Below are 22,806 nucleotides of genomic sequence, written 5' to 3'. Positions count from 1 at the left end.
CTGTTGTTCATAAGGTATATCAAAGAAATATTAAAGCATGTTGTTCACCATCTTACATATTTCTTCTTTTGTGAACCAAAATGATTTTTTTAATGTTTGCATAATATATCCTAAAAAGTGCGATAGTAAGCTCGCAATGGAGTGTCAAAGACTATTCAGAATTTCAATTTCATATAATAAATTCCAACTCAAAATTATACAGGATTAGGATCTGCCATTTGTAAAGTCGCTAAAATTTGACTGAATAGCATAGTTCTACTCTTCCGTCAGTTTTTACGACCTTATATTTTCCCTTGGACTGACATATCACACAACCACAGGTTTAATCATGACACGTGGCTGCCGAATTTATCTCTATGGGAATCTGGTGAGAATTTAATATTCGGTATTATGGTCGACGCTTCGCTTCTCATCTTGATATTTCATGATTTAACATACATACTTAAGTTCTAACAATATCTGGAGCAGTTGCCCTTTTTGGAGCCGATTCCGGTAATTTTACTGTAAATTAAACCATTTTTATTTAATTTTTCATTTTCAAAATTATCGGAATGCCAATATTACCTTTCAAAGCAGTTAAAACTTAAGATACGAACCATTTAGTCTTGGTGAGTATTGCGTCCGCGTACGAAAGAAATGGCAATATTCAAGAAATTCGGATGGACGATCTGAGTCCTAGGTCGTCCATCCGATTTTTTTTCAGACTAAGAGCTACAGACCTGCAGTTAGAGATTGTCAAACTATTATTGATTATGTCAATTTGTTTTGTCTCATAGAATCATGTTTTTAATCAATAAGGATTTACCTTAAAAAAAGAAAGAAATCGGGCTCAACTTTTAATGTTAGCATTTAACAATTTCATAGTCTAATAAAATTTCAACAACTCGTCATTGTTTTATCCGAAGTATTGCATGGAAACAAGATTTACATCGCATTTTTTTAAATTACAAAGGGATATACAAAATGAACTTAGGTTAACTGCTAACAAACAGGCATAGAGAGAGACTGAGAACTAATTTCTTCACTTTTTTTTTATATCAAAAGAAATTCAAGAATAAATCAAAATATATTTTTATTTATACATGTATGCGTTAATGAAAACGTAGATCAGCAAGGGGTTCTTTGTCGTGCAAGCACCTACGTAATAGATTAGTATATCTAAAACTTCGATTTCGCTCTTAATTTTATGATTTAAATTTCATACCACTTTTTTACATACTCCAGCTTTTACATAGCTTTTTCAGATATTGATAAAACAGAAACTTTGAACAAATATTTTTCATCAATTTCAAATATTGAATCTGCGAATCGTACATTACCAAATTTATACTATATGTGTAATAAACATTTTTCAGATATTCACATAGAAGTTCAAGAAGTTTTTGACATTATATCAATCTTACCCGTTAATAAGGCTATTGGCCCTGATAATATAAGTCATAGAATGTTGAAATATACCAAATTTTCCATTTCAAAACCTTTATGTATGCTTTTTAACAAATCACTTGTTGAAAATTCATTTCCAAATTATTGGAAAATAGCTCATGTTTTACCGCTCTTTAAGAAAGATGATCCATCTGTTGCAAGTAACTACAGACCGGTATCCCTGCTAAGCTGTGTCAGCAAAATTATGGAAAGGATAATTTTTAAGCACGTTTACAATTTCTTTCACGAAAATAATTTATTCTATAAATACCAGGCAGGTTTTTTGCCTGGCCATTCCACTGTATTCCAACTATTAGAAACATATCATAGCATTGTCAAAAGTATAGAAGATGGGAAAATGTGTTGTAGGATTTTTTGTGATTTGTCTAAAGCTTTTGACAGAGTGTGGCACGAAGCCCTAATTTTTAAACTTCAAACTTATGGTATAAGTGGGCATCTTTTACAATGGTTTAACAGTTACTTAAGTGATAGAACACAAAGGGTAATGTACAAAAACAAGTTATCATCAACGTTATGTATCAATGCTGGTGTTCCACAAGGGTCAGTATTAGGACCACTTTTATTTCTTATTTACATTAATGATGTAGCAACGAATATGTTATCATTTTGTAGACTTTATGCTGATGATAATTCATTACAGCATTGTGATTTATATACTAAAAACATTGAAATTGTATTGAACCATGATCTGAACATTCTCAGCGATTGGTCTGACAAGTGGTTATTGAAATTTAATCCGTCTAAAACAAAAGCTGTTTTTTTTCACTAAGAAACATGTAGAAGAATTTCCTAAGTTATTTTTTCAAGGGTGTCAATTGGACTATGTTTCAACCCACAGACATCTTGGTTTACTTTTTTCTAATGATTTAAGTTGGTCTCAATATATTAATAATATAGTAAATAGTGCATACAAAAAATTAAGACTTTTGAAAAAACTTAAGTTTACTCTAGGTAGAACTAATTTATCAAAAATGTATATCACGTTTATTAGACCAGTTCTTGAATATGCTTCTGTAGTATGGGACGGTTGCAATATGTTTGACATGGAGAGATTAGAAAAAGTTCAATTTAGTGCTGCAAGGATTGTTACTGGTTTACCCATTTTAGCATCTACAGAATCTCTCTACACAGAAACTGGCTGGGAATCTCTGGTCAGTCGACGAAATAAGGCTAAAATAATAACCATGTTTAAAATTCATACAAATCAAGTACCTGAGTACTTGAGCAACATTATTCCTCCCGTAACAATAAATGTCTCAATATATCACACAAGAAATAGCGAAAATTATAGTGTTCCAATCAGCAGATTAGAACTTTACAAAAAATCTTTTGTACCTGACACCATTCGGAAATGGAATTCTCTCAAATTAGAAGTTAGGGAAGCAACGTCTCTCAACATATTCAAGAAAAACATTACTGAAAGTATTCCTCAACCTCCAAAATATTTTTCATTTGGTAAACGCACTATTAATATTTTACATACCAAGTTGAGACACAACTGTATTTTGAATTATGATCTGTATAGAGGAAATATTATTGAATCACCCAATTGTAAATGTGGTCAAAAGGAGGATGTTTATCACTTTTTCTTTGTATGCAAGAATTATGTAAATGCAAGAAACAATCTATTTGAATTACTTTTTAATAGGCTTGATGAAACAATTTTAATCAACTCACATTTGCTTCTTTGGGGTAGTGACAATTTGTCTTACAATACAAACTGCTTTATTTTTTCAGCAGTTCAAAAGTTCATTAAAGAGTCTGGAAGATTTAATAATTAAATTCTCTTTTGCTTAAGCTTTCTATACTGTATGTTAACGTTATCTACTATATATTTGCAATTACTTTGTAAATGTATGTCTATGAATTTTATTATTATAAAGTCAATAACTATAAGTAACATGTAATATTACATGTACTATGACACTTGTATATATTGTATGTATTATCATTAGGAGAGGAACTTGTAAGTTGCAAAAACTTGTTTCCAATCCTTTTGTGTTATTTACACAATAAAATATGTTCAAATCATACATACTCCAAAAATAATTGGGGGGGGGGGGGCAACTCCATGATAATTTAATTTTTTATATGTAAATTTTTAAAAAATAGTTGCTGCGAGAAAAATGGGGAGGGGGGCATGCCCCCCTGCTCCCCCTCCCCCCGATTCAAAGTGCCTGAATTTTTCTATATGAAGTCAAGCATATTTTCCGATATGAAGTCAAGCATATATTTTCTTATTATCATAGACTAAAAGCATGTTGGAAAAAGAAATATTGTATCAAGCAGTTATTATGCGCAGATCATGCATGCATTCCTCTATGGTTTTCACAATAACATGAATCAGTTTCTACACGTACTTACTTAGGAGAAATACATTTCCAAAGAGATAATATCGATAACTTATAGTTCATTTAACAGTTAAGTTCCAGCTTGTCTTCTGCCACATGCAAGCACGTGTGTAATCCTGATTTAGAAATAGGTAACATGACCGGTGGGGGGTTGGGGGGTTATCGCAACAAGATTGTGTACTAGCGTACTAGAGTGTATACATTCATTACGTTGGAAACGGAAGACCTTTCTACTATTGTGCGGGTTAAGATTATTCTTATTAGGGTCTTCCGTCTTCAGCGGAAGACCCTTCTATTATCTTAATGTTTCTTTTTCACTTTTTTTTTTAGGGTTTTCCGTTTTCAACGGAAAACCCTTCTGTTATTCTACTGTTTCTTCTTCTTATTTTTTTTCCCCGCAAATTTTGTGCACGAGATTTCTCGAACGTTTTTTGTCTGATTGCTATGAAACTTTCAGGGTATGTAGATGATATTTAAATCTCTAAATGTTTTTTTTCATATTTTTAAAATTCACTTCCGGTTATGAGTTATTGCCCTTTAATTGAAAATTGGGGGGTCTTTTGTCCAGAGTTGATCTCGGGAACTACAGATGATAGATGCATGAAATTTGGCGAAATTGTCGGTAACATTTTATAGTTTTGCTGGCATGAAAATTTTGGTAATTTCTTTGTTAGTTTTTGAGCTATTTGTCGCCAAAGTTTAAGATTTTTTCTTTTAAACTAAAAATATTTTGTTAAAACACATAGAACAAAAGTTGTTTAGAATAACAAGAGCTTTCATTTAAAATTAAGAAAAAAGGACTGGCCCCTATAATTAGGGGTCAGCAGTCCATAAACGTTTTTTTCTGATAGCTAAAAAAATTATCATTTTATGAAAAAAAAATAACTAGATTACTTTTAATAAATTAAATTTTGTCATTTGGTATGACATTAAACAAGCTTTGTGCTATATTTATTTGTAATTTCATAAAACCAATATGCGAGAATCGTACATGAACGAGTTAATTGTCTACATAGACACACAAGCGAACAATGCCGCTTCCGGGCGTAGCATTTGTTATTGTTCTGATTACATTTCACGGTTTTATTCTGTTTATCTAAATCATTTATAAATGCAATGAACATACACAACTACTTATTTAAACGTGCTCTGTGTCCGCGCAGAACAAATCTCTGTCGGCGCCCCTGCCTGTAACCCCAAATATAAACAGCGACGAACGGCCATGGATGCCGAAACGCAGAAGAGAAGTTGTGTATTTTTTCGCCGTACATTTTGTACGTTCACGTGCACTTTCAATCCACAGTGAAGCACATTAACATGTACCGGGAACACTACTTCGTATTTGTATATTAAGGATGGATATATTCTTCATTCTTGTTTGAACCGTTTGAATCGTTTACGAGGAAATTCTGACAGTCACAGTCAGCTGACAGTAGGCCTACTGTCGGCAGATGTTTACGTTTACATTGATCAGCTGTTGATAAGATGATAAGAGTTACGAGTAATAACAGAAAAAAGATGGACATTTAAAAGTGTGATTTATGTGGATGTTATTAAAGAAGGTAAGTCTTTCTACTCATTTTAAACTTTCTTGTCTTTAGTGGTTAAAATGTAACTAATGTACATGTAGGTTACAAGTTAGAACTATGCGTACCAGTTCACATTATTTTTCTTCTTTAGCAATTATGATGTGTACTTAAATTGTCCTTGTTAATGTTTTAAATGTAATTTTTATATTCTCTTTTTTTAATCTGACTACTGGCAGTACTGGCGTGCGAGCAGTTCTCGCCGAGGACCATTTCTTGCTGGTGCATTGTTACATCATATTTTCATATATAATTTTATGTGTTGATAAAATGACGTAACAATGCACTGGTGAGAAATGGTACTCGGCGAGAACTGATCGCACGCCAATATTGATTAATTACAGACAAAAACTGAAGGTTGCAAGTGTTATATCTATTGAACACCATTGTTTAGATAATTCTTTATATATGTGACAGTCAGACTGGTTTGAATACCAGTGCCAGATAGCTCAGTTGGTAGCTAGAGCACCTGACTAGAGATTCAGGGGGCCCAGGTTCGAATACCAGTCTGTTCCGTCATTATATCTCCCATCTTGTACATATATATCAGATATACATGTATAACAGATGATCTTAAGAGTCATCACATGTTTTGGAAGATGCAATTAGTGTTAAAAACGTTAACTTTACAACACAATACATTTAAGTGAATATTTATGTTTCTTGATATTATTTGGTGTGGTTTTCTTGACAGCGTCGCATTCAAGTCAGTGTCAGCTACATTATGCATAAACAATTTACCCGCTCCTAAACCACAAACTTTCTTATTAGTGGATTTAGGTTACCACTGATTGTCTGCTGTTGCAGCAGACTAATAATATATGCACAGACAAAACACAATGACCTTATCAGAGAATGAAAAATTCATCGAGTTACTTTCAACTGTTGGAATTCGGGTATTTTTTTAAAATTTACATACTTGTGACAAAACATATATGTGGTACATACAGCTGTAGCTTTATGAAGAAAATTTGGGTTAGACCATATATAGCTACCATGCAAGCTAAATGATATTTACAAAAAACTTGCAATTTATGGCGCACAAAATATACGCTAGTTTTATAAAGATTGACATACATGTAATGTACCACATTCTGTGAAATATAATCTATTAAAAATTCTTTATTAAGTTTACTCGTACATGTTTTATGCTTATTACACATAGTATATTTTAAAACATGTAATTTATAAGAAAAGAAACAAAACCATTGCTAAATTTATTTGCAAAAAAACAAACCAGTAGAATTGATAAAACATGGTATACCAGAAGCTAATCCATGTACTTTGACGCTGTTCGGATGGGTAATATTCCTTTGTAATTTACGAATTGAGATATTGACTGTTGCACTACAAGTAATAAACTCTCTCTCTCTCTCTCTCTCTCTCTCTCTCTCAATCTCTCTCTCAATTTGATAAGTGTCTATACCTAAGAAATTTTTTTAATATTGCCTAAATGTTATGTCATGTATTGGGATATGTCATACTTATTACACTGCATGGTCAGTGTATTTTTTCCAGAAATACTATGCATATGTTAATGTAAACACAGCTATACTAGTACAAGTATGTAAACATAGCTAATTTTTTTATTAATTTCAGCTCAAGACTCTTGTTACCATATGGCACCACATGGCTTTTACCGGTACCTATTGATTATAGTGGGTCAGCTCTTGAGGTTAACCTGTCACCTCTACCCACATGCATATTCCTTGTGTTCTACAGACTATTTACTGGTAATTCAAATTAAATCGGATAATGCAAAAACAATAATGGAACGTTAAGATCGAAAGCATCATGCCATGTTGTGGTTTGTGTTTGTTATGCAATTATGTTTCCTTTATTTTTTATTTCATAAAGATATTAAGATGTGTTTACATAATTGAAAAATCACCCCCCCCCCCCCCCCCCCCATCTGCATTAAGATTACGTGTAGGATATGTAAATGTACATTTGACTTTGAAATAACATCTGCTATGATAATTACTTTTGAAATGAACAAGAAACAACCTATTTCTACCTTTCTAAGGTATATATGCATACAAAAAGTAGAAAAACATGTCAAATTTGAACACTTTTCATGGAAACCCTTACCAAAGTAAAATTATTGCAGCAACACATTTTTGTTACCAGAAACAAGATTTTGAGACTAGTGAAATGTTGCCGCTAGCTGCAACAACTTCTGGTAACATTTTGGCAATACTGCTGGAGTGTTGCCGCTAGCGGCAATAACTTCTGGCAACATTCTGGCAATACTATTAGAGTTATTTCTGTAAAAAATTATATTAACATGCACCTAGAATATTGCCACTAGCTGCAACGACTTCTGGTAATATTCTGGCTACACTCAGTATCATACTGCCAGAAATAATTTTCTGGTAACATCTACATGACATTGTATTTGATCATTTAAATCATGAACTAATTTATACATAATATATATGATTCTATCTGGCAATACTGCTAGGCATCATATTTGATTTCTGCTTTAATTATAATTTAAGGATCGAGAAGCCGAGCAGTGGAAGGGGGTTAAAAAATTGTCAATTATTTAGATATGATTTTAGTTATAACACCTCAAAATTTGCCAGAAGTTTACCACAAACTTTTCTTTTTCCTCTGATTTATTATGCTTACCGAGCTTGCAAAAGCTTTAGCAGAATTTAGACTTATAAAATTTTACACATTCAGCACAAGTCTTAAACTGTCAATTATAATTGCATGAATTGCTTTTGTATACATATTTCTCCCCCAAAAAAAATAATAAGTCGAAAAAATTAAATCTAATGAATATTTTATGATTAAATTCTAAAAAAGTCTCAATTAAAAAAATCCAGTGATATTCCCTTCAATCGCATATAACTGTTATGCATGGTTACGATGACTGTTTTAATTCCCCCCCCCCCCAAAAAAAAAAAAAACAAAAAAAAAAACTCATGTTTTACGTGAATACCGACCTGTCTGTTCTTTTGTAACGGTATATTCTTTTTTATTAAGTTAAAATATCAGTCTACTTAGATTTGAGTATCCAAACTGCTCGATGCATGTTGAATATTAAGAATTTTCGTATGCTGTTTGTTTCCACTTTTACTTTCGTTTCAATGTTAAGTTAAGCGCGCGCTGATTGGTCGAGAAATCGCTAGCCGCCAATTTTCACATTCGAAGCTGCCATGTTGTCTGCCATCGAGCCTCCTGCCGGCTGCCATCACTGGAGATAGTGAAATGAATGAAATACGGGAATTATCTGTAAACAAGGTTGAAAAATACACTGTCAATGGAGTGTTTATCTGTAAAAAAAAAAATCAACGGCTGAACTGAGGACGAATCTGAGTGAACGAATCCAATGTTGACATCCCCTGCACCATCTGCATGAGCACGTTTTTGAAAAAGTAAGTTTAACAATAAATATATATTTATTGAATGGCAGTTTAAACATGTTTGTTATAAGAATATAAACCGAAAGACTGCGATCTATCATTATATCAATGGGTTTAACACTGTTTAAGAACAATGCGCGGATCTAGAATTTTATTGTGGGGGGGGGGGAGGGGGGGTTCGACGGTTATTTGAGTTTGCCAGGGGAAAGGGGTCCGAGGCATATTTTTGGTAATTTTATAATGTAATTAAAACAAATTTGAAGGGGGAGGGGGTCTGGACCCCCCTGACCCCCCTTAAAACTGCTTAAAATCTGAAAACAATTTCCAATGTGCTTATATGAAATCCATTTATCTTCCCAGTAGGTCTGCCCTGGGTTACACAGACCTGAAGAAAACCATGAAAAAAGCTGTCACCTTACTGATTAAATGAATGGTGGAACTGGCAACCAAAAAAGAATGATGACGTAATTTGTCTAAGATAATGGAGAGGAACATATACACAACAGTGCTAAATTTCAATGTGAATATTGTTGTGAATTCCAATGTGGATATTGTTGTGATATTCTGATAGCTGTTTTTGTGATTGTTTATGTGTGAAATCAGAATGTCCACGATGCTGTAAAAAAAAGACATTTGGATTGCCTAGGGCGAATGCCTTGATCAGTCGTAATACAGCAAGTGGTTGTTCAGGACTTGTGAACTATATGGTTTGAGCTTTGCTTACGGTCCATATCCGTCTGTGTGCGTTGTGTCAATCCGTCTGTGCACGTTGTGTCAATCAAACTACAATACATGTTATTATGCAGCAATAAATTGGCACTGATTGGCTGAGTACTTTTAGTCAAGTTTCATCAGGATTTGTTCATCATATTTGTGTTTATTGTATTTATGTGTTAAATTTAAAGATTATTAATTTTAACTGGTGTCATTTATAAGCATGTTGAAATTCCAGTTTCAGGTCTCTAATATTATACATTATATTTTTAATTCAATACTTATTTTGTGCATGTTACATTGAATAATATAATTTTTTTACTTCTGTAATACTGTGTAATCACAAACTGTTTTTTATTTTTTATTTTTGAAAGTCCAAATTTAATGTAATGCGAAATGTTAGTCTTGTTGTAACCTTTTTGCATCTTTAAAAAAATAAAACTGTAATGGCAATTAAAGATTTTTTTTTCATTTTGGTTGTAGATTAATATAATATACATGACTGCTTTACTGTATACATTTATTATTTATGAATATTGCATATATTGTACCATTGATGCCAGAGCACAGAAAATGCATTGAACCAATATTTCTGCAATGACATTTTTCTTATGCAAATGTATTGCCAGAAATTTTTGCTGTAACATTTTTCTGGCAATATTGCTGCAATCTCAAGTATTGCCAGAAAGGTGTTGTCGCAACAATATGTTGCAGCAAAACTTTTGCGGCAACATCTTTCTGGCAATATTGCCGCAATCTCATTTGCATACGAAAAACGCTACTGCAGCAACATTGCTGCAATGTATTGCCAGAAAGATGTTGTCGCAACAATATGTTGCAGCAAAACTTTTGCGGCAACATCTTTCTGGCAATATTGCCGCAATCTCATTTGCATACGAAAAACGCTACTGCAGCAAGATCGTCGCAATGTTTTGCCAGAAAGGTGTTGTCGCAACAATATGTTGCAGCAATTTTTTTGCGACAACATCTTTCTGGCAATATTGCCGCAATCTCATTTGCATACGAAAAACGCTACTGCAGCAACATTGCCGCAATGTATTGCCAGAATGTTGCTGCAGAATTGCTGCAATAATGCCAGAATGTGTTGCCAGAAGGTCCATATTTTGGTAAGGGAATCAACTCGATCTGTCTCCAGCTACCTGGGTGTGTTTGAATTTAATTTTAATTTAAGGCAGATGTCTACATGTAACTTGTAGGTTGTAACTTACTTTTTTAGCATGGTTAGAAGGAGACTAGAAATCAGAATAGATTAGATATTCACTAAATATGATTGTTAGCTTACTTTTTTCATGTAAACAAGAAATCACAAGCAGGACAGCTGTCTATTTGTTTATTAAAATGGTACAAATCATACAATAAACAAATAAAGATCAAATTTTAGAATCATTGATGATTGTTTTCAAATATATTGAGAAATGACTCAAGGAAATTGCCACAAGTTTCATAAAATTAGGTAAAACATTTCAAACCATTACTTTTTGTGAAACTCAAAAGATGGGGGGGGGGGGGTATACATGTAAGTGCATTTCTAAGTGACGTGAAGCTTTTTATCATGATTATATCATGTAGATGTACTAGTATGTTGTATTGAATAAGGTTTCTTTTTAAAGGTGGTTGAACAACAATTGACCTCTAAAAGGTCAGGTAAAGATGTTTTACTATGGAGAACCCTATAAATCTCTGTTTACTAAAGGAAATTGGAAATGGTTGGCTCACTTAAATGGCCATATTTTTATTAAACCTCAATGGAATTGGCAATATGTGGTATTCTTTTTTCTCAGAATTGCATTAGCTTTCTTATTCTAAGACAAACCATCTTTTCATAAAATGCTAGTGTATTAAGTTAAAGGTACAAGGAACAGTTTCGGATAAAGTACCGTCAATATTTTTGTGAAATTGAGAGTGACTGTACTTGAAGGTTTATCAGTGTTGCGTAGATTCATAAAATGAATTTTAATGATTATCATTAGTTAGAGGGATGTCTCTTGTTGGAATTGGTAAGCAATATTAAGGCCCTCTTGTTGGAATTGGTAAGCAATATCTAGGCCCCTAATTTTAAGTACATGAGAAGCAGTAAATAAATAAATTGTGAAACTTGCGGCTATGATTGCTGACTTTACACAGTGAAATTGAAGGTTACAAACACAGGTTATATAACATGAAATGTAGGTGGATGGGATATTATATACCTATTTACTGGGTATAGCAAGTTTATTGTCCCCCAAGACAGCAACTATTTCATGAGGCAAAGCCAAGGGAAATAGTTGCTGTGGAGTGGGACAATAAACTTGCTATTGTTCGAATAGTCAGTTAATTTGTATTTTATTATACCAAAGAAAACTTTATTTGTCAGCGATACAGAATTTCTTGATGATAAACAAATTAGAGTTATCAAACTTTGTATTTAATGCAGCGATCTTATTAGGTCAGGTGTTCTGATTAGGTCAGAATAGGTGTTCCTATTTTAAAAAGGAGGGAAATTGAATTCTGCTGATGAATGGTTTTGATGACTATTCACCATGGGCATATAGCATGGATAATATTTCAAATTAGATAAAAAAGCATGTTTATGTGGGCGCCTTCTAGTGATCAGTTTGTCCGTCTGTCCATCCGAGATTGCTTGACCGGAGCATAGCTTCTCTCCCCTTGGCCCAATCTGGCTCATACCTCATCCACAGGGTTCCTTTGGGTAAAGGATGTGCAGTGACCTTGAACCATGTTCGTTGGTATAAGGTTAAGGTCATAGCAGAATTATATATATAAAATCCTGTCTGGGGCATATTGTCTCTCCCCTTGGTCCATCTGAATGGTTTTGAAATGTTCACCATTTCAATGTTGTCTGGTTCATTGTAATTTTACATAGAAAATATTCACAGAGGTATAATAAAGAAAAACTATACATCAATAAGTTTCTGACAATTGATGATGCAACAAGCACACAGTACGAAAGGTCAACCCTTTGAAAAGCAATGAAGAGGAAAAGTTGCTCAGAATTATGTTTTAAACAACATTTTTGGTTGGTGGCCCTGTTAAGGAGTTTAAGGGTTCGGCCCCTAGGCCCCTAAAACACAGTGTTTCAGATATAACTTGAACGGTCAACAATTCTTGAACACTTGTTGAACAAAATATGTTTATATTTACGAGATCTTTTATTTGATATCAAAAATATGACTGGTCCCTCAAGTTAGGGGCTAGGAAGGCTCAAAAGCTTAACTTTGTCCGGAGCAAAATTTTGTCATTAATCATAAATGCTGTAAGAGCTTATCAACCTCAATTTAAAACTGAAATCAATTTCTAATTCGGACAATTGAATGCGGGATATAAACATTAAAAAATTGATTTTTACAGAAATTTTGCATTCTGGATTAAGAAAATAGATATTAGTTCAAGGTAAAGTTAACTTGTACCTTGAATGTAGTTTATATCAATTTGTTAAGTCGTACTTAAACACATTCGGATTTTTCGTTAAGTCGTTCTTAAAATGGTTAAGGTTTTTTGTTAATTCATTCTTAATACCATTCGGGTTTTGTTAAGTCGTACCAAGAATCATTCGATTTTTTTTTATCTTTTTGTACTTAAGTTATTTTTGTTACTAGATTTAAGAACTCTGCTTCTTAGAGGTACTTCTAACGTTACTTTCGACATTAAAGGAAAACCCACTCGTTGCTTTGCAACGAGCTTTGCTCTAGTTTCTTTTTCTTTTCTTTACAATTTTTATGCAGAAGATTTTTCGGAGATGGGTGGTCCGATTTTGTCAAATTTTCAGCATTGATTTATTATAATATAAACTTGATACGCTTTTTTTTTATTCTGTAAAAATCACTTCCGGTTCGGACTTATCCGCCATTTTGTCATTTTTTAAAAAAGTTCTTGTCCACGTATCTCCTCAGAAACGTTCAAAGATAGAAAGCTGAAATTTTCAGGAATGATAGAGGACATGAACGTCTAGCCTCACGAGGAAAATCATTGTCCGTAAATTCCGGGTACGGAAGCTCGCTGGGGTCAAAATATAGGACACGTTTTTGACGAAAACATCTTGTCCACGCATCTCCTCAAAAACGTCCAAAGATAGAAAGCTGAAATTTTCAGGAATGATAGAGGACATAACCGTCTAGCTAATGTTATTTTTGTGAAATGCTTTTCGCAAGAAAACCCTATTCTTGCATTTCAAAGTTTACATATTATTTTGTATATATGTTCTGTTTTGACTGTATTTTCAATTTCTTTCCGTATTCTTACGATCAATTCAAACCGGTTTTCTTTTTATGTACTTCCACAGCATATCCGATGTATAGAGAGCTCCTGTCACCCAACTTTTCATACCTAAGCTATATTTTTGATACACATGATTAAGGTAAACTCAACCTATATTGAGATGACAGGGGTTCATTTTCATTCTTACTCTATGAGAAATTTACACCTTTTCTGCATTATTTTTTTTTCTCCTCATGTTAGGTAATATTGAAACCAACCCAGGTTAAATCTCCAAAAACCAATTACCTTAGATCTATTACTGTATGGAGATAATGATGTTTCATATGATGAAAATGTTAAATTGTTCAAGCTTGTACATGAATACATTAAAAAATCCAGAAGATTTGTGTAAAGAAAATAATGTAATTAACACATATACTGAAAATGTAAACAAAATTATGCATATACCTATATTTATATATATATGCTGTAACCTTATTGACAAAACTTGATAATTCTGTTCTACTTTTGTTATAACCGGTTTTGTCAATTTTATCTTTTTTTTCCCTCTTTTTTTTCTTTTGTTCACTTTGCTACACAAAAAAATCATGTATTCTTAATTGTATCATTTAACTCCACAATTTTTGTATTTTATACATATGACTACCTTGTACCTAGTGGAGAAGGCTTAAATAGGCTTTGCCTGCTGCCCAATCCTATTATGTAAATATTATTTTGCATAATAAAATATGTTCAAATCAAATCATAACCGTTTAGCCTCACGAGGAAAATCATTGTCCGGAAATTCCGAGTACGGAAGCTAGTTGGGGTCAAAATATAGGACACATTTTTGACGAAAACATCTTGTCCACGCATCTCCTCAAAAACGTCCAAAGATAGAAAGCTGAAATTTTCAGGAATGATAGAGGACATGGACGTCTAGCCTCACGAGGAAAATCATTGTCCGGAAATTCCGAGTACGGAAGCTAGTTGGGGTCAAAATATAGGACACGTTTTTGACGAAAACGTCTTGTCCACGCATCTCCTCAAAAACGTTCAAAGATAAAAAGCTGACATTTTCAGGAATGATAGAGGACATGATCGTGTAGCCTCCCGAGGAAAATCATTGTCCGGAAATTCCGAGTACGGAAGCTAGCCGGGGTCAAGATATAGAACACACTTTCGATGAGTTTTCATTTATAACACTACCACGCGTATCTTACGTAAGTAGTGCACACGTTAAGTAAAAGTCTTAAGTGATCGTATAGTGGTTTTATTCGACAAAAAGCAAACTAAATACACAGTCCCAATTCGGGGAAGTCAGAAAGAGAGATGTTAAGAGTTCGAAAGAGCGTCGGAATTAACCTAACTTGCGAGAAGTTGGTAGTTTTATACTATTTGGGGAAAACAACTATCAAAGTAATACAAGTGTTCATTGGGTGTTGAAAAGCCCCTTAAGAGGGCGCCACCACCTTGTTACTATGATGCTCCAAGATGGCGTCAAGCTGATCAGTCAAGAACCCGCCCTTAATCAGTGTACTTAGGGTCAATCAAGGTTACGACAGATATTTACTAGTGGGAGGGTCACTGTATCGTGACCAATTACTGTCATCTACCTGAGCCGATCAAAGGGCTAATTGACTTCGATTAGCCGAATGATGTATGTAATTATTTAGTTTATATCAAACTTTACCCCCCTCAGGATATTTGTGTACAAATCGGGAACATAATGTCCAAATTGGAGACATACTGACCAGCAAGGATTTAATTACGGTCATTAAAGGATCATCACCTCAAAACAATACACCCCATAAATATGTAAACATGGTAGCTATTGGCTCTCTCTCTGACCTTCCTTTAAAGCAATAAAGTCTTTGATGGACACAGAATTATCGTGATTCAATTTACATGGAATATACATTAAATAAAGGTATTTACTTTACGAAAGCATTCTATACTTATTCTGAAATAAAATGATAAGTCAATTCACAATAGTTCAAAGAATAATATGTAACGTCCAATCAGTATAGTCAAAGTTATAGGATACGTAAAATATAAAGTCGAATCACCAGTGTTCGATTATATAATAATAGGTAAATATAAAGTCCAATCACCAGTGTTCGATTATATAATTACATGTAACAAGGGCTATTTTGTTACACACCTCCACCACATCGGGAACAAGTTGCTCAATACACTGCAACTTTTTAAGCACAGTCTCGATACACAAAAGAGTCTCTTTACACAAAACAATCTCTATAGAGTTCATCGTCCGGTATTATCGGAGAATTCATCGAATAGCGTATGACACTTCCGGAATCATCGGAAACGAAACACAGGTGTGGTGTAGGTTCGTCGTAGTCGGTGTCATCGGTAACATGGTCGAAGTGATACTAGAAAGTTGATACTTCTAGTATCATCGGTATTTCCTCGGCTCTGGTTGTGATTATACACAATATACACAAAAAGTAGAAGGTATTTTTCCTTCCGGCATCATCTGAATGTTTAACATATTCCATTTCCCTCATCTGCGTCACTATACATGATTGTAGTTTGCTGTAACAAGTATCTAAAAGTTATTGGCTATGGGTAAGGTAGCACGTACCCACGGAAAGTTCTTTAGGAAAGTCCATGTCGTTGATACAAGTCCAGATCAGGTCAAATAAAAATAAGGCCGTTGATTTACATGAGACGTGCCCAATACATCCCATGTCCGGTAAACCGGAGATGTCCTAATTTGCCTTATTCAGTAATAGATGTCGGAGCTGACCCAATTAAAGATGAAGACCGGCTTGTAATCAGTTCAAATCTTGGTAGGTTTGGATAGATAGACCCGTGTTCAGCAGTCATCCTTAGTGTCTCTGGAGATTGTTGAGGAAACAAGGTCGCAGTAGGTTCAGTCTCTGCAGGCGGTGCAGTGAATACTGAAGGAATGTCACCACATTGGGTCTTGACCGCTGCATACGTCGGCAGTACAGACATCTTATATTCCCCACTATCCCCCTTTGCATTCTAGAGCCCAATTATTCTAGGCGATCATAATTTGATTTTTAGTTTTACGGATCCGCCGACTCTAAAGATTTGCATTTTCAAAAAAAAAATCGAAAATTTTCAAGCACAATTCAATCTGCTCGAGTCAAACCCGTGTTTTATAATAATAAATCACTGAGATATTTAAATCTGGCTGTAAAAACTCTTGCAGAATGATGGAGAAAAGTCAAGGTGTTGCAGAACATCGTTGGATTGGTTTCGTTGTGTTCAAAGGGGGCGACTTTGGCGAAATAGTCACTTTTTGGTCGGTAGCTTCGCCGGAATTTCCCCCAAAAGAGAAGTTGGAAGTCGCCCTGTATTATAAGTTCACAATCGTCTAAATTAACCCAAAAGGCAATAAAATGATCATTAACTTATTATAAGACGTTTTCACAGCCTCAGTTAACCCCTGTTGTGATTAGGATAATTACTGAGACTGTCGTATCTTTAGGGGTAGGCCTAATATACGGATGATGCAACCACATACTGTGCAACCGATGTTTATTTCTTTTAGTGTTGATGCTACAATTAGGTGGTAACTTGTAATTAATTAATAACTCTGCCAAATTAATGCTTAAATAATCATAAAACACTTTGTTTACAGTTATCTTTAAAAAAAAGACCCTCTCCATAACGGTTGTAATAGGGTCAAAAGGTTGTACTAATACCCTAAAAAATACGCAGAAATACAGAAACTGTCACTGTTATTTGTCATTTAGCTAACACAATTACAACACATGTCATCTATTTAATGTATGAATGCCTCAAATAAATTAAATTAATAAATTGGTAATTGTTTTTTCATAATTATTAAAGGTTGTTTTTTTTTATTGACTTGCTTCTAATCTAACTTAAATTATTTTATTTAAAGGTTGAATTTGTGTATATCATCATTAGCGTTAAGCCATTGTCAAGTAATGGACAATATTTTTCTGTTAGAGAAAATTGAAGTCTCCCAAAAATTTTGCTCTAGGTTGGTCCCTGCAGTGAAACTACACTTACAAACCAATTCATCCTATGCAAAACAACAGACCCTCAGACTTAGTGTCTGCATGCAATGCGCACAGTTGGAGTCCTCACAATCGGAGGTGGTAGTGATTTATGGCAGCAAGAATTGCCTCAAAGAACCGGGCCAGCAGCTGACATGTCTTTTTTTTTTTTTTCGTCCTCCGACTTGACTTTTCTTGGAAAAAAATCCGTAAAACTAAAAATCAAATTATGATCGCCCTACTCTTGATTCGTTTACGACATTTAATACCAATTAAACATACGACAATGAGTAAGATACCCAAAATCCCTATGAAAGGAAAAGACCAATGAGGTAAGTAGAACTTTTCTGCAGGTGGAAAATACATGTACTTGAGCTCATTTTCCAAATCATCCATTTCAATGTGTTTAATTTTATTTAATTTATAAGGATATGTAGAATAGGTGAAGTTTGGTAAGTTTCGGTGAAATTTTTCCCAAATATTTTTGGTGTTGAGGATGTGTACAATTGTAATATTAAGGTGGGTTTCAGGGAATTTGACAGTCGTTTCTCGGCGAAAATATGGGGATAAGGTTATTTGACCGTGTACAGCTCGACATGACATCGGTAAACGCAGCACGCCAACCGGAGGTCTTACAGAACGAATCGTGGTCTCTGTACCGCGTTCACTTGTCGGGCAGACTTGAGAAAATTTCAACTCTGGACTGTCGACACAGCCCACTGACCATCGCTAATATACTGCGCCAGCGGCAAATTACTCACATGAACTACTTTTTCACAAAATGTTTTTATTGCATTCGCCTTTTCCCTAAAGAGGGCTACTAAGCAGGTTTTACTCAAATGCACGGGATAAAGAGGACTCTTAATAGTACAAAAATATTTGACAACATCGGTGCACTTATCTAATTCGTATTAAGTTAACAGGACATACTGGGTTCGATCTGAATTTATTGCTAGCATTTCATTTTCAAGCGCGTGTCTTGCAACAAAATTCTTATAATTGGAGTAAGGAGAGAGCGGTTGTTCCGCAGCGGGAACGGAAGAAGTGGTAACTAGTGGAACAGGTAAATTGTCAACTTGGTATACTTCAACCGTAGAATATCCGTCTAAAAGAGGGATGTAAACAATGGGAAATAACTGCTGGGCTTAAACGTACCATGGCCATCATATTTAATTTATTTTTAAAAAAGGAAAGAAAACAAATATACTTTACTAACAATGTTTTAATCATGTAACTAGCTATTCCAACGCTTAAGTAAGTCATTATGACCTAAAGACGTAAATATCGTCCGGATTTTAAAATCCACGTGGTGAGGGTATATACGAGTTTACAAAAAAATGATACAGTGCTTTCAAGAGACCTTTAGCCTTTATGCTCCTTGATTTGGGCCTCTTGACCTTGACCTCTACAATTGACATGTCTTCTTCCGAATTTGACCTTATATCATCCCCCCTGAGTTGCTCGTCTGTCAGTGGTTCAAAGTCATTATGCATAGTCTCATCGGTCTCAATGTCGTCGGGGTCAAGTGTCAACTGATCACTAAGTTCGTTTGGCCTATCAGCTAAACATTCCTCCCTATGTCTTATTCGTCTCTGTAGTTCGGCCAGTGGTATGTCATCCTCATCAGAGGAGTCCGTCTTTTCGTCTCGAAACTTTAATTAAACAAGAAATACACTGCAACTTTTTAAGCACAGTCTCGATACACAAAAGAGTCTCTTTACACAAAAGAGTCTCTATACACAAAAGAGTCTCTTTACACAAAAACAGTCTCTTTACACAGAAAAGTCTGTATAGAGTTCAGCGTCCGGTATTATCGGAGAATTCATCGAATAGCGTATGACACTTCTGGAATCATCGGAAACGAAACACAGGTCTGGTGTAGGTTCGTCGTAGTCGGTGTCATCGGTAACATCGTCGAAGTGATAATAGAAAGTGGATACTTCTAGAATCATCGGTATTTCCTCGGCTCTGGTTGTGATTATACACAATATACACAAAAAGTAGAAGGTAATTCATCCTTCCGTCATCATCGGAATGTTAAACATATTCCATTTCCCTCATCTGCTTCACTATACATGATTGTAGTTTGCTGTAACAAGCATTTAAAAGTTATTGGCTATGGGTAAGGTAGCACATACCCACGGAAAGTTCTTAAGGAAAGTCCAGGTCGTTGATACAAGTCCAGATCAGGTCAAATAAAAATAAGGCCGTTGATTTACATGAGACGTGCCCAATACATCCCATGTCCGGTAAACCGGAGATGTCCTAATTTGCCTTATTCAGTAATAGATGTCGGAGCTGACCCAATTAAAGATGAGGCCCGGCTTGTAATCAGTTCAAATCTTGGTAGGTTTGGATAGATAGGCCCGTGTTCAGCAGTCATCCTGAGCGTCTCTGGAGATTGTTGAGGTAGCAAGGTCGCAGTAGGTTCAGTCTCTGCAGGCGGTGCAGTGGATAGTGTAGGAATGTCACCACCTTGGGTCTTGACCGCTGCATACGTCGGCAGTACAGACATCTTATATTCCCCACTATCCCCCTTTGCATTCCAGAGCCCAATTATTCTACTCTTGATTCGTTTACGACATTTAATACCAATTAAACATACGACAATGAGTAAGATACCCAAAATCCCTATAAAAGGAAAAGACCAATGGGGTAAGTAAAACTTTTCTTCAGGTGGAAAATACATGTACTTTAGCTCATTTTGCAAATCATCCATTTCAATGTGTTTAATTTTGTTTAATTTAAAAGGATAAGTAGAATAGGTAAAGTTGGGTAAGGTTCGGTGAAATTTCTCCCAAATATTTTTGGTGTTGAGGGTGTGTACAATTGTAATATTAAGGTGGTTTTTAGGGAATTTGACAGTCATTTCTCGGCGAAAATATGGGGATAAGGTTATTTGACCGTGTACAGCTCGACATGACATCGGTAAACGCAGCACGCCAACCGGAGGCTTTACAGAACGAATCGTGGTCTCTGTACCGCGTTCACTTGTCGGGCAGACTTGAGAAAATTTCAACTCTTGGACTGTCGACACAGCCCACTGACCATCGCTAATATACTGCGCCAGCGGCAAATTACTCACATGAACTACTTTTTCACAAAACGTTTTTATTGCATTCGCCTTTTCCATAAAGAGGGCCACTAAGCAGGTTTTACTCAAATGCACGGGATAAAGGGGACTCTTAATAGTACAAAAATCTTTGACAACATTGGTACACGTATCCAATTCGTGTGAAGTTAATAGGACATACTGGGTTCGGTCTGAATTGATTGCTAGCATTTCATTTTCAAGCGCGTATCTTGCAAAAAATACTTATCATTGGAGTTAGGAGAAAGCGGTTGTTCCGCAGCGGGAACGGAAGAAGTGGTAACTAGTGGAACAGGTAAATTGTCAACTTGGTATACTTCAACCGTAGAATATCCGTCTAAAAGAGGGATGTAAACAATGGGAAATAACTGCTGGGCTTAAACGTACCATGGCCATCATATTTAATTTATTTTTAAAAAAGGAAAGAAAACAAATATACTTTACTAACAATGTTTTAATCATGTAACTAAGTGGTCACTATAGGAACAGTTTGAACTTAGAATACCCGTCTAAAAGAGGAGTGTGAATAATAAGAAATAACTGCTGGGCTTAAACGTTTTAAATTTAGAAAAAAAAACAACAACAAAAACAAAAACAAATATACTTTACTAACAATGCTTCATTCATGTATCTAGCTATTCCCACGCTTAAGTCAGTCATTATGACCTAAAGACGTAAATATCGTCCGGATTTTAAAATCCACGTGGTGAGGGTATATACGAGTTTACAAAAATTGATACAGTGCTTTCAAGAGACCCTTAGCCTTTATGCTTTTTGATTTGGGCCTCTTGACCTTGACCTCCCCAATTGACATGTCGTCGTCCGAATTTGACCTGATGTCATCCCTCCTGAGTTGCTCGTCTGTCAGTGGTTCAATGTCATTATTCATAGTCTCATCGGTCTCAATGTCGTCGGGGTCGAGTGTCAACTGATCACTAAGTTCGTTTGGCCTATCAGCTAAACGTTCTTCCCTATGTCTTATTCGTCTCTGTAGTTCGGCCAGTGGTATATCATCCTCATCAGAGGAGTCCGTCCTTTCGTCTCTGAACTTGTCATCGAGAGCTTCCGGCCCTTCGTCTTCGGAACTCGTTCCGCTTGAGGGACCGTCCGTGTTCGGTGGTTCCGCATATTGTGCCCGTCGTAGCGTCCGGGGTCTATTGTCACTCGGAACCGTCCATTGGTCAACGTTAGCCAGACGGATGTCGTTTGCATGCGTTTTTCTTGTCGACCCGTCTAATTGATGTTTTATTACAAAAGATACCGGCGATGTTTGAGTGATGATTCGGTAAAAGGGTAGCCACCGCCGATCCAATTTGCCCTTAGGCGTATGGTTACGTAGGTATACCGCATCGCCGATTTGGAATTCAACTGGTTTCACGCCTTTGTCCGCGTATTTAGCTTGTCTTTTCTTAGCTTTTGCGAGGTTTTTATGGAGTTGTAGGAAGCTCCGATGTTGCAGTTCCAACGCAATTTGATGATGCTCATCGCCAAGGTATTTACGGCGGGGACGCAGAATGTTATCTACCGGCAGCACAACATCACGGTTGAATACCAAAAAGTAGGGCGAGAATTTCGAGGTTTCGCTAACGGTGAACCGTATGGCGGCCAACGCTTGGTTAAGGTACACATCCCACGTAGTTGGGTTTTCTTGAACTCTCTTACTAAGGATATTGTGTAAAGTCCTATGGAACCTTTCGATTTTGGCGTTGGATTCCGGATGATAAAATGCCGACCGAATGTGAATAATGTTCAAGTAGGCTAAGGTTTCCTGGACTTCCTTAGCGATGTTCTCAGTACCATTGTCACTAATAAGGACTAGTGGGCATCCATAGCGTGGAAAGATCTCTTCGATTATGAGGTGGGCTACATTTTCGGCAGTCTTGTTTTTGACTGGGAATGCCTCCGGATATCCACTGTAGATATCGATAAAACCTACAATATAGCGGTTCCCCGATAGTGACGTCGGGTATGGTCCTGATAAATCTACGGCAATCTTGGCCCATGGAAACG

This window comes from Magallana gigas, chromosome 9 (assembly GCF_963853765.1).
Source record: "Magallana gigas chromosome 9, xbMagGiga1.1, whole genome shotgun sequence".
Lineage (NCBI taxonomy): Eukaryota > Metazoa > Mollusca > Bivalvia > Ostreida > Ostreidae > Magallana > Magallana gigas.
This window is presented reverse-complemented; position numbering follows the sequence as displayed.